At 39.2% G+C, this 12,965-nt stretch overlaps 1 pseudogene; it reads right to left on the bottom strand.

The window, feature by feature from the left end:
- Positions 1-8,207: 8,207 nt before the first annotated feature.
- Positions 8,208-12,398, bottom strand: LOC125415114 (glyceraldehyde-3-phosphate dehydrogenase pseudogene; annotated as a pseudogene).
- Between the last annotated feature and the right edge of the window lie 567 nt (positions 12,399-12,965).

The following is a 12,965-nucleotide window of genomic DNA, read 5'->3' as shown; positions in this document are numbered from 1 at the left end:
TTAACAGAACACCTGAAAACTCTAGAACAACAAAAAAGCAAACTCACACAGGAGGACTAGAAGGCAGGAGATAATCAAATTGAGAGCTAAAATCAACAAAGTAGAAACAAAGAAAACAATACAAAAAAAATCAATGAGATCAAGAGTTTGTTCTTTGAGAAAGTCAACAAAATAGACAAACCTTTATTCAATCTAATCAAAAGGCAGAGAGGGAATATCCAAATTAACAAAATCAGAAACAAAAGAGGGAGACATAAAAACAGACATGGAGAAAATCCAGAGAATTATTAGGTGATACTTTGAAACCCTGCAACCTACAAAATTGGAAAACTTAAAGGAAATGAACAATTTTCAGGATGAATATCACTTACCAAAATTAAATCAAGACCAGATAAGCAAATTAAATAGACCTGTAACTGCTAAAGAAATAGAAAATGTCATCAAACTTCTCCCCCACCCCCCCCAAAAAAAGTTTAGGACCAGATTGTTTCAGCGCAGAATTCTACAAGATTTTCAAAGAAAAACTAATACCAATCCTCCTGAAATTGTTCCACATACTAGAAACCGAAGGCATGTTGCCAATTGCTTTTTATGAGGCTATAATTACCCTAATACAAAAACCCACACAAAGACATTACTAAGAAAGAGAATTACAGACCAATCTCATTCATGAACATTGACACAATAATACTCAATAAAATACTAGCAAATTAATTCAATAACACATCAGAACAAAATCATCCACCATGACCAAGTAGACTTCATCCCACAGATACAAGGATGATTCAACATAAGAAAATCTGTCAATGTGATCCACTATATAAATAAACTGAAAAAAAAAATCACATGATCATGTGATCAGATGCTAAAAAAACCTTCAACAAAATACAACATCCCTTCACGATAAAAGTCTTGGAGAGAGCAGGGATACAGGGAGCCTAATAAAGGCAATACACAGCAAGTCAACAGCCGATATCAAACTAAATGGAGAGAAACTCCCAGCGAATCCATTGAAATCAGGAACAAGACAATGTTGTCCACTCTTTCCATATCTATTCAATATAGTTCTTGAGGTCCTAGCTAGAGCAATAAGACACCAAAAGGAGATCAAGGGGATACAAATCGGAAAAGAAGAAGTCAAACTCTGACTATTTGCTGATGATATAATAGTGTGCATAAGTGATCCCAAAAACTTTACCAAGGAACGTACGTCTACAACTCATAAACACCTTCAGTAATGTAGCAGGATACAAGATTAACTAAAAGAAAAATCAGTAGCCCTTGTTCATACAGATGATAAATGGGCTGAGAAAGAAATCAGAGAAACATCACCCTTCACAGTAGTCACAAATAGTATAAAATGTCATAGAATAACTCTAACAAAATAAGTGAAAGACCTGTATGACAAGAACTTTAAGTCTTTGAAGAAAGAAATTGAAGAAGACACCAGAAAATGGAAAGATCTCTCATGCTCTTGGGTTGATAGAATTAACATAGTAAAAATGGCAATCTTATCAAAAGCAATCTACAAATTCATTGCAATTCTGGTCCAAATCTCAGCAAAATTCTTCACAGACCTTGAAAGAACAATACTTAACTTCATTTAGAAAAGCAAACAACAACAACAACAACAACACCAAAAAAAAAAACCAACATAGCCAAAACAATCCTGTACAATAAAGGAATTTTTGGAGGCATCATAATCCCTGACTTCAAACTATACTACAGTACTGAAAACTGCCTAATATTGACATAAAAACAGACAGGAGGACCAATGGAACTGAATTGAAGACCAGATTTCAATCCACACACCTACAAACACTTGATTTTTAACAAAAAAGCAAAAAAACACAAAATGGAAAAAAGAATCCATATTTAACAAATGGTGCTGGCATAACTGGATATCAACATGTAGAAGAATGAAAATAGATCCATATCTATCACCACGCACAAAGCTCAAGTCCAAATGGATCACAGATCTAAACATAAAACCAACCACAATGAACCTCATAGAAGACACAGTGGGAACTACACTTGAATGCATTAGCACAAGAGATCACTTCCTAAATCTAACCCCAGTAGTACAGACTCTGAGAGAAAAATTAATAAATGGAACCTCCTGAAACTGAGAAGTTTCTGTAAAGCAAAGGATATGGTTAGTAAGACAAAACAGCAGCCTATAGAATGGGAAAATATTTTCACCAACCCCACATTGGACAGAGGGTTGATCTCCAAAATACAACGAACTCAAAATATTGGTCATCAAAAAGCAAATAATCCAACAAAAAATGGATTACAGCCCTAAACAGAACTCTCAACAGAGGAATCTAAAATGATTGAAAGACACTTAAGGAAATGCTCAACATCCTTAGTCATCAGAAAAATGCAAATCAAAACATTTCTGAGATTCCATCTTACACCTATAAGAATAGCCAAGATCAAAATCACTGATGACAACTTATGCTGGAGTTTCTGGGGTAAAGGGAACACTCCTGCATTGCTGATGGGAGTGTAAGCTGGTACAGTCCCTTTGGATGACAGTGTGGCGATTTCTCAGAAAATTAGGAAACAACCTTCCTCAAGACCAGGTAATATCACTTTTCGGTATATACGCAAAGAATGCTCAATCATACCTCAAGGACATGTTCTGAACTATGTTCACAGCAGCAACATTTGTCATAGCCAGAACCTGGAAACAACCTAAATGCCTCCTGACTGAAGAAAGGATAAAGAAGGTGTGGTACATTTCCACAATAGAGTACTACACACAGAAAAAAATTAATAACATCTTGAAATTTGCGGGCAAATGGACAGATCTAGAAAATATCACATTGAGTGAGGTAACCCAGACCCTGTAAGGCAAATATAATATGTACTCTCTCATAAGTAGCTTTTAGATACAAAGCAAAAAAAAAAAAAAAACCACAGCCTACAGTTCACAATCACAGAGAACCTAGACAACAAAGAGGACCCTGAGAGAGACATATATGGAACTAATCTACATGGGAAGTAGAAAAAGACAAGGTCTCCTAAGTAAATTGGGAGCATAGGGACCATGGGAGAAGGCAGAAAAGGGTGAGGGAAGGAAAGGGATCAGAGAAAAATATATAGCTCAATAAAAGCAATTAAAATTTTGATAAAAGAAAAATGCCATTTTTTTAACCAATTCTTGCTTCAAATATCTGAAAGAGTTCCACCTTTAGCTTTTCTGTGTGTACACAGTGCTGCGGTGCAATCATCTGTGAACGGCAGGCGTGTTGTCAAAGTATCTCTGATACTGGGTCATCTAGTTATGATTTCCTTCCCCTCACCTCACTGACCATGCATCGCATTTGTCCCTTCAGACGTTTCCTTTCCTGACACCTCTTTCAGTAAAATGTCACCTCAAGTCAAGTTGCTATATACTGCAAAACTGTCTCATCTCTCTCTGTGCACAGAAGACCACCTTGCATAGTCATTGCTGCTTTAGGAAAATGTCATTTTAACCACAGGTATCAAAGTTCCCTTCGAAGATCGGTTTCCCGAGGACCGATGAGAACATGAAGCTTAGCATGGCTGCAGTCCAGTTTTAAGACTGGCATGGTATCTTCAGAGACCTCTCCAGTGTCCTTAAGATGATGATAGTGACAGTTGTCACATTATACCCACCACCTCACGGAATTCTTACTATGCATCAAGCTTTGTGTAAAACATTCAGCACACAGTTACAATTCATTCTTCTGTCTTACAAATAAATTTGCATATAAACTTGATTGGAAAGAGCATCATTCTAAGATGTAAAAAGTTAAATTCACTCAGAGCCATCCAGGTATAAAGGAGGGAAAAATATAACGATAAACTCAAGCCTCCTCTGGGGTCTATGCTGATCATTAGCCTTCCAGGATCATAGACATCACGAGTGTCACCTGTACCTATACTGTATAAGTTTCTGTTATGCACAGTGGGTCCTGTAACCTTTTTCAACGCTGTGAGGGATAATTAATACAAACATACATGTGTATTCACACATGTTTAACTATACATTTATATGAATATATGTAACTATGTGAATGCATTTCCTCTTACAACTCCTCAAGTACATCAAGAATAACTATAGTCTTAATATTAAAAGCACTCCATTGGAGTACTTGGAGTTCCCAGTAAGAATTTCCTCATTTTAGGTGATATAGGTAACTAAACTGCCGCTCAAGTTGAGCATGGCTTAGAATTTTATCTACATTAGTTACGGACAATGAGAGGGAAAAAAGGATGACAAGAGAGAAATTTCAACCACAAAGAAAGAAAGGAACTTGAAACAAAGCACAGTTTCCTTGGCTTTTATTTCTGACAAATCTTGTGACTCTCTTACACAATGATTTGAATATGGCTCTGAAGTAAGACCCTTGCAGAGCCCAAAACGGTCATTTTTACTTTTCTTCCCCCAATTAGACTTTTATTGTAAAATAGATCATTCACATGAAAGAATCTATAAAGTGCTTAAATTATAATAATAATAGCAACACTAGTAATAATAATGATTAATGCCCAACGGTCTACCATTTACCTCAAGAAAAAGCACATGCCCTAACTATGCTTCTACAGTTACAGCTCAACCCCAGGCACCAAAGGTAACCATTGAGTTGAATTCCATATTGGTTGTCCTTTTGATTTCTTTTACAGTTTCTGAAGCCAGCTACTCATAAAGAATTGACATCAAGTATGTTCCTTTTAAAACTTTCTATAACTGAAATATTACTTACATATTTTTCCATGGCATGCTTTAAACATTAGAATTTTGGAATTCACTCATTCAGATGTGTGGACATAAGATTTCTTCATTTTCTCTGTCATCTTGTGTCCTATTTCATGTATCTATAATTTGTTCATGTAATCTACTACTGGTGAACATTGGATTATGGAGGGCTTCTATTTGTTTGTTTTATTAATAGGATTTGCTCCTTGACAATGCATTCTGGTCACTCTTAACTCCCCTATTTCTCTCATCTACTTCCCACTCCTGTCAAACTTCTCTCCTCCCTGCGAGGCCCTCCCTACAGTCACGTCTTGTTTCTTTTGTTTGTGAGCCACTGAATTAAACCAGGTGGTCTGTGTGATCGGGTTATTGTGACTATTCGCTGGAGCCTGGGGGGCTCAGCAGTGGTTATATAAATGACAATAATGACTACTCCTCCCATAAAATATATCAGTATCTAATAACTCAGAGATAAATATGGACCTTGTATGTCTCACCATGTTCTATACTTGACAGTTGACTGGCCCAGTCTTGCATTAGTCCAGTGCAGACCATGGCAGTATGACTGGGTCATGCCAAGAATAGGGCATTTTGCCCCCCTTTCATCCCATCTTCCAGTCTCTCCATTAATTTCACTCCCTCATAAACAATGTGCCCTGAGCCTCAGAGAGGGTGTTTTAGCTAGGATTTCTATTGCTGTGAAGAGATACCATAGCAACTTTTATAAAGGAAAAGCATTTAACTGGGGTGGCTTACATTTTCAGATGTTTAGTCCATTATTATCATGGTATCACATGGTGGCACACAGGCAGACATGGTGCTGGAGAAGGATCTGAGAGTGCTATACTTTGACCCTTAGGCAACAGGAAATGGTCTGAGACATTGGGTGCATCTTGAGCATAGAGAACCTCAAAGCCTGCCTACCTGCAGTGACACACTTCCCCCAACAACAGCACACCTTCTCCAGCAAAGCCTCTCCTCCTAATAGTGCCACTCTGGTTGAGCTTATGGGGGCCAGTTACATTCAAACGACCACGGACGGTTTATATAAATGTATTATTTAAGGCTGACCACTCAGCAGTCACCAATTCTCAGCTTCTTGAGTAGCCATGACTCTTTGAATTTGTTGTGTTCACTATATAGAAATGTCTCTGAGGCTAAGGGTAGTATTTGTCACAGGATGTAAGCAAATATTTTGAAGGTAGTTTGATACTGTGTCATTTTAGCTAAAAAAAACAACAGTTTTGTTCCCTCCTGAGGTCCATTGTCCCCACAGTCATAGGATTTTAACCAAGTTAGCAACACCAGGAATGAATTTTCTTCTTGGGAGCAGGTCACAAATTCAACTGCAGATTACAAGAAATATATGTGTTTGTGTGTGTGTTTGTGTGTATGTGTGTGTATGTGCGTATGCATATATATATATGTGTGTGTGTGTGTGTGTGTGTGTGTGTGTGTGTGTGTGTACATGAATAGCTAGAATAATTAAAGAAGAAAAGATCATGAATTTGAGAGGTATCAGGGACATGGGAAGAGTTTGAGGGGAGAAGGGAAAGGTGGAAGTGAAATAAATACAGTATTCATGTAAGAAATTCACAAAAATTTAAAAATTTAAAAATTAAACTAAATTTTTAAAAAGGTTGACTCTCCCTAATGTATTCTAAATTTTATTTGGACAAGTATTATATCTTTCTTTTCCACTGCTCAACTCAAAAGATCTAGCAAAGTACATGACTTATAGCATGAGCCTCATAAATATTTGAAGAACACATCAAGAAAGGTGGAATACACAAGATTAGGAGATCTTTATTTTGGCAAAGATATCAAGAGGAGTAATTCAAGCGTAAGTCTCAAGTTGTAAACTTAGGTTGCATTGACATACCATCTAAATAAGTGACGATGTGTTTGTCTTTTGATATAGTTCATGTGAGTTTCCTGAGGACATGCTGACATACGATGTATTGACCAGCTGTCTGTGTTCATCATGAGCATAAGTTAGGGATGAGTCTGGTAGTCATTAATGTTTGTGTCACTGGTAAAATGATGATGGTAATTGAGGACACACAGAGAAAACAGGGAATAAAAAGGAAAGGACTTTACACAGAACTGTAAGGAATCAATCGTCCTTGCAACTGCGAGTAAGACAGTCTTGTAAATGCAGGCCAGTGAAACATAGGAGAGAGGTAGGAAAAGATTTAGCAGCAACTGAATCAGAAACATGACAGCAGGAGAGTTTCTTAAATGTAAATAAAATGTAAGAAATTGAGGAATCTTTTCAAATATTCTGTCATCACAAGATCAAAATCATATAAGTGCCAAATACTAAGAGTCAGATGCATCTTTAGCACCTTTGAACCTTAACCTCAGCTCTTTGCTTAGATAACCCCTTTGAAATTGATTTTATTGTCTTATGAGAAAATTTGTTTGTAACCCACACTAAAATATATACATAGAAAATGAAATGAAAGTCAGTTTAAGTCATCTCAGTTTTCATTTAGGTTTCTATATGCAATAACTGAGTAATTTATTAAAAGGTGTCCCAACCATGTAGAACAAATACAAGGAATATGGCCCACAAAGTACAACTATCCCACTAGGGAAAACTCCCAAGTAACAGGATGTAGTCTTAATAAAAGGCTGAGATTAGACCAAAAGGAACAGAAATGCATTTGTAAGGGAGTGAGAACAGAGGACTGAAAAGATGGTTTCCTAAAGGATGCTAATGATGACTCTAAATCAACTTCAGCCCTGGGTTCATTTTAGCGTTTCCTTGCTGAAAAAAAAAGCATCTAGAAGCTGGAAGGTAACAAGCACATAATTCACAAATTGGTAGAAATAATGACCTTATATATTCTCTATCACATGTGACTTTGCAGCATCACAGCAACATAATCGTAAGCTAAGGAACATAAAGTAGGCATAGGCTCCAATACTTAGAATAGCCAGAAAGTTATCTGTCATGTATGTAACTTACCATCAAGTCTGTCCATCATCTGAAATGCTACCATCTGTTACTGTCATCTAATATGTCGATCTGAGGGACACAAAGCTACTTAGATTTAACTGCAAATGGTCAATATAAAAAAATAATGATTTCTTTTGTCAGTTGTACTAGTCACGTATCAAGGGCTCAATTTTGTGACCATTTGCTGACAAAATATTTTTGTCTATAAGGAAGAGTCATTGTAAAATTTTCCTTAAAGTAGAATACCTTATGGTAGACCTTCCCAAAGGCCCACATCTAAACACACACAAATCACCCACGAAAACAATTAACACTTGGTAAAGACCAGTTTATTTATTTTTTTGAGGGGATGCAGTGAACTTTATTGATGGTATTCAAGAGAGTAGGGCTCCCTAAGCCCCTCCTGCTATCTGGAGGTCTGGGATGGAAACTGTGAGGGAGGTGCTCAGTGTCAAGGGTTGAGTTAGGACAGGGACTGCTCAGCAGCCGAGAGCCTCTCTCTTGCTGTGTCCTTGCTGGGATGGGTGGTCCAGGGCGGGCTCTTACTCCTTGGAGGCCATGTAGGCCATGAGGTCCACCACTCTGTTGCTGTAGCCGAACTCATTGTCGTACCAGGAAATGAGCTTTACAAAGTTGTCATTGAGAGCAACACCAGCCCCAGAATCGAAGGTGGAAGAGTGGGAGTCACTGTTAAAGTCGCAGGAGACATCTTTAGTGGGCCCTCGAATGCCTGCTTCACCACCTTCTTGGCAGCTTTCTCCAGGCGACATGTCAGATCCACGACAGACACATTGGGGGTAGGAACACTGAAGGCCATGCCCGTGAGCTTCCCGTTCAGCTCTGGGATGACTTTGCCCACAGCCTTGGCAGCGCCAGTGGATGCAGGGATGATGTTCTCGCAGCGCCACGGCCATCTCACCACAGCTTCCCAGAGGGGCCATCCAGGGTCTTCTGGGTGGCCGTGATAGCATGGACTGTGGTCATGAGTCCTTCCACGATGCCAAAGTCCTTGGCCAAGGGGGCTAAGCAATTGGTGGTGCAGGAAGCATTGCTGACATTCTTGAGAGAATTGTCCTACTTGTCATGGTTCACACCCATCACAAACATGGGGGCATCCGCAGAAGGGATGGAGATGATGACCCTTTTGGCCCCACCCTTCAAGTGGGCCCTAGCCTTCTCCATGGTGGTGAAGACACCGGTTGACTCCACAACATACTCAACGCCGGCATCACCCCATTTGATGTTGGCGGGATCTCGCTCCTGGAAGATGGTGATGACTTTCCCGTTAATGACAAGCTTCCCATTCACAGCCTTAACTGTGCCTTTGAACTTGCCATGGGTGGAGTCATATTGGAACATGTAGACCATGTAGTTGAGGTCGATGAAGGGGTCATTGATGGCAACAACGTCCACTTTGCCAGAAGTGAAGGCAGCCCTGGTAACCAGGCGTCCAATATGGCCAAATCCGTTCACTCCGACCTTCACTATCGTGTCTCTGGAACGAGGCTGGCACTGCACGAAAAGAAGCAGTTGTCTCTAGAACAGGGAGGAGCAGAGAGCCTAGAGACCAGTTTAGAAGGTTAATTTTGAAAACACAAGGATTGTGCTTGAATGAATCTATTTTGTGTAGAATGAATCTATTTTGCAATAAGCATTGTAGGTTGGCTCATGTTTATTTTTTAAAACCAATTTATATTTGAATTGAAAATCAAATTCTGATAGGGGAGTTCAGCCAATCACATTCTGTCCATGGGGCGTGTTGCCTTAAGGCAAAAATTTACCTATAAACCTGGCGGGTGCACTTCCCCACTCCCTCTTGCACTCTCTTGGCCCCTGCATTCCGGACGGACCGTTGGGACTCTGGTGTAAGTTTTCCCCTTTTTTATTAAAAGCTAAATCTTTTATATAGTATTGGTCTGTTTATTCTATCGATCGACCATGCCCGCTACAAAATTCTTCCATCTACATTCAGAGCAGTTTATTTCCTACACATATGTGAAAGAACCCTACACGTGCCTTCATTGGGGAAGCGGGGATTCTCAGCATGTGGCACAGTTTTGGAAGTAATGCAACGATCATCTTGTAAAAATGGAAGTTGCTGGCTTCTTGAGCCTCTTTATTCCCCAGGGAAAGGTGAGTGTGCTATCCACAGCCCCACAACACAGGACAGTCAGATCAGCAGCCCCACAATGCCATTTCTACCCCTCCAAATAAAACTGAATCACCTCACACTTAATGCAAATCCATTAGATACCTGGGTTGTGTTAGCAGGCAGTTGATACTCAAAACTATGTTTGCTATGCTACTAGCTTTGAGTTTTGACATATATCACTGCCCTTTCTTGATCATAGACTTAGGGAATCTGTGATAAATTAAGTTGCTGACCAAACAGCAACAAGATTAAAAAAAAAAAAGAAAAAACAGTGAGTCCTTGGGTAGACTAAAATAAGTCACTTATGTTCAAAGAAAAAGACAACAAAGAGAAGAATGGCTGGGTATTGAAGAAGTTAAAAGTTGTAAAGAAAATAGAGCAAATCATGATAATTTTCTTTTCTACTTTAGTATGAGGAAGTAGCATGGGTCTTGACAGTAAAGGAAAACAATGTTAAATAAGTGTATTTTCTGAGCATAGTTTTCTTTCACTGAATACAGAAGGGAGACCTCTTCTATCTTCCTCCTCTTCCTTCTGCCCCTCCTCCCACTCTTCTCCTCTCCTTCTCTTCCTTTGCTCTCTAACACTGTAAAATGTATTTTGAAGGACCTTAAAGAAGGCATGGTGTGAAGAGGGATGTAGTCCTTTCTCTGGATGGTTCTTGGGAAGGAGCAAAAAGAGGGGCCAAAGAGGAGTTCTCATTTATTTGATTTGAATATTTTATTGGTATCCATTAAATGTTCACACTAAAAGAAAGGACATAATTTTGAATTGATAAAGGAAACACTTTAAGTATTATTTTTTTCTAATTCTGATTGTTTGAAAATATTGACAACAGCTCCAGGAGAAAATACTACTTTTCTGATAGCTTGTTTTCAGCAATATTTCTAAATGTCACAAGATAAATTTCAAATAATATGATTTTTGTAGCATATTTTTTAGTTTTTACTTGTTATTGGTGTTGATATTGTTGCTGTTGTTTCAGGATTTAGGCATGCATAGAATGTTCTAATCTAATCCACCCCTATATTCTCTTTACTCAGATTCAAGAGGGCCATTCTTCATAATATAGCTTTTCCTAAGCTTTGCCAAGAAAAAAAATCAATGCATATGGCCATCAAAATTGTCAGAAAAATCCCACTCTCTGTCCACTAAAGGAGAATTCTGTGCAAGTTCATAATAAACCTTCAATCTTTTCAATGTTAATTTGTACCTGACATATTTTTATTCTGGAGTTTAGATGCAATGCCAATACACAGTGTGAAGAGAAAGCACTATGGCAGAAATACTTGGACTAGGAAGATGGCCAGTCAGGAAGGATAGAAATATGTGACATAGAATTAACTCTGATGTGTGGCAGAATTTGGTGAAAGGACAGAAATTTTAAGTTTTCAGGGGTTTCTATATCCTAGTAATAGAATGTAGATAAAATATTCTAGTTCACTCTGTACTTTTGACATCTAGTTGGAGCTGAACATTGTATGAGATAATGCCACATGAGTCTGCTACTTGTCCTGAGCCCAAAGGCATTAGTTTCTTTTTTTTATGAGAAAGTAATTTTATTAAATTATAAAAGTTTCCATTTCCGCCCCCCTCCCAACACCCTCCCACTCCCCCCACTCCCTCTCCTCCTCCCTCACCATCCCTAAGAGCAGTCAGGGTTTCCTGCCCTGTGGAAAGTTCAAGTTCCTCCCCCCTCCCTCCAGGTCCAGGAAGGTGAGTATCCAAACAGACTGGATCTCCAAAATCCAGTATATGCAGAGGAAACAAGTCCCAGTGTCATCGTCAATGGCTTTTCAGAAAGACTCCGGGCCAGCCACATTCAGAGAATCTGGTTGGATCACGTGCTCGTTCAGTTCCAGTCCAACTGGCCTTGGTGAACTCTCATTAGATCAGTCCCCTTGTATCAGTGGGTGATCGCACTCCTCGCAGTCCTGATTTCCTTTTTCATTTTCTTCCTCCTTCTGCTCCTCATTTGGACCTTGGTGGGCTCAGTCCGGTGCTCCAATGTGGGTCTTCATCTGTATCGCCATTCATCGTCGGATGAAGGTTCCCTCTGGTCTTGCCTTCTTTGTTCACGTTCTCTTTCCTTCTGCTTCTCATTTGGACTTAGGGAGTTAAGTCCAGTGTTCCAATGTGTGTTTCTGTCTCTATCTCCATCCATCGCCAGAAGAAGGTTCTATGGTGATAAGCAAAATATTCATCAGTATGGTTATGGGCCAAGTCCGGTTCAGGCACCCTCTTCTCTGTCCAGAGAACAATCTGGGGATCTCTCCTTGGACCTGGGATCCCATTTATAGTCAAGTCTCTTGTAAACCCTGGCTGCGACATCTGTCACCCCATTGATCGCCAGGGTTGATTTGGCTGATCTGGCTGGCTAGGCGGGTGTCCCCTTCCTCCCTCACAGCTCCATGTGCGTCCCTCCCGAAGCTGCGCGCTCGGTCGAAGAGGACGACCTTCCCTGAATAGAGGAGGACCGGTCTTCGGTCAAGGGTATACGAGTAGCTGCGCTCCCCTGCTAGAACCTCCAAACAAGCTCTCAAAGTCATTAATTTCTTATACAGCCTTTTATCATTTGTCAGTATTCTTCTTAAATTTCATTTTTGTTTTCAAGAGAAAACAAGAATCTATGATAAAAATGATTAATCAAACTGGTTACATGAAGGAAGTATAAGTCTGAAGATCTTGTCTGAGCAGATTATGAATGACTTTAAGAATTTTTAACCAATGAATCAGGGATGTGATATATTAACAACCACATCATAGGGGTCTTAAATGGTTTTAGTGAGCAAGAATATCTAAATACACAGTAGAGGCTATAAATACCTAAAACAAACGCTGGTTTGTGGCTTACCAGAACACAATGTTAATTTTACCTTAATGAAAAAAAAGTCTGCAAAATATCCGTTGCATTTGAAATTAGTTTACCTGTCACCACAGCAACTGAAGTAGTGACTGGATGACTGTTGCATAATTCTATAGCTGGTTACCAAGTCTACTTTTTCCTTAGTTTACATAAAAAATAAACTTGCAAAAAATATTCATTGCATGAAAATAGTAAAATACCATGAAAAAAATCAGGGTGTTAGTGCTGGGTTTGCACTTATGTATGTGTC

The sequence above is a fragment of the Myodes glareolus genome, chromosome 19, assembly GCF_982192425.1.
Source record: "Myodes glareolus chromosome 19, mMyoGla1.1, whole genome shotgun sequence".
Classification (NCBI taxonomy): domain Eukaryota; kingdom Metazoa; phylum Chordata; class Mammalia; order Rodentia; family Cricetidae; genus Myodes; species Myodes glareolus.
The sequence above is the reverse complement of the archived record's forward strand: the minus strand, read 5'-3'. Positions and strand labels throughout refer to the sequence as shown.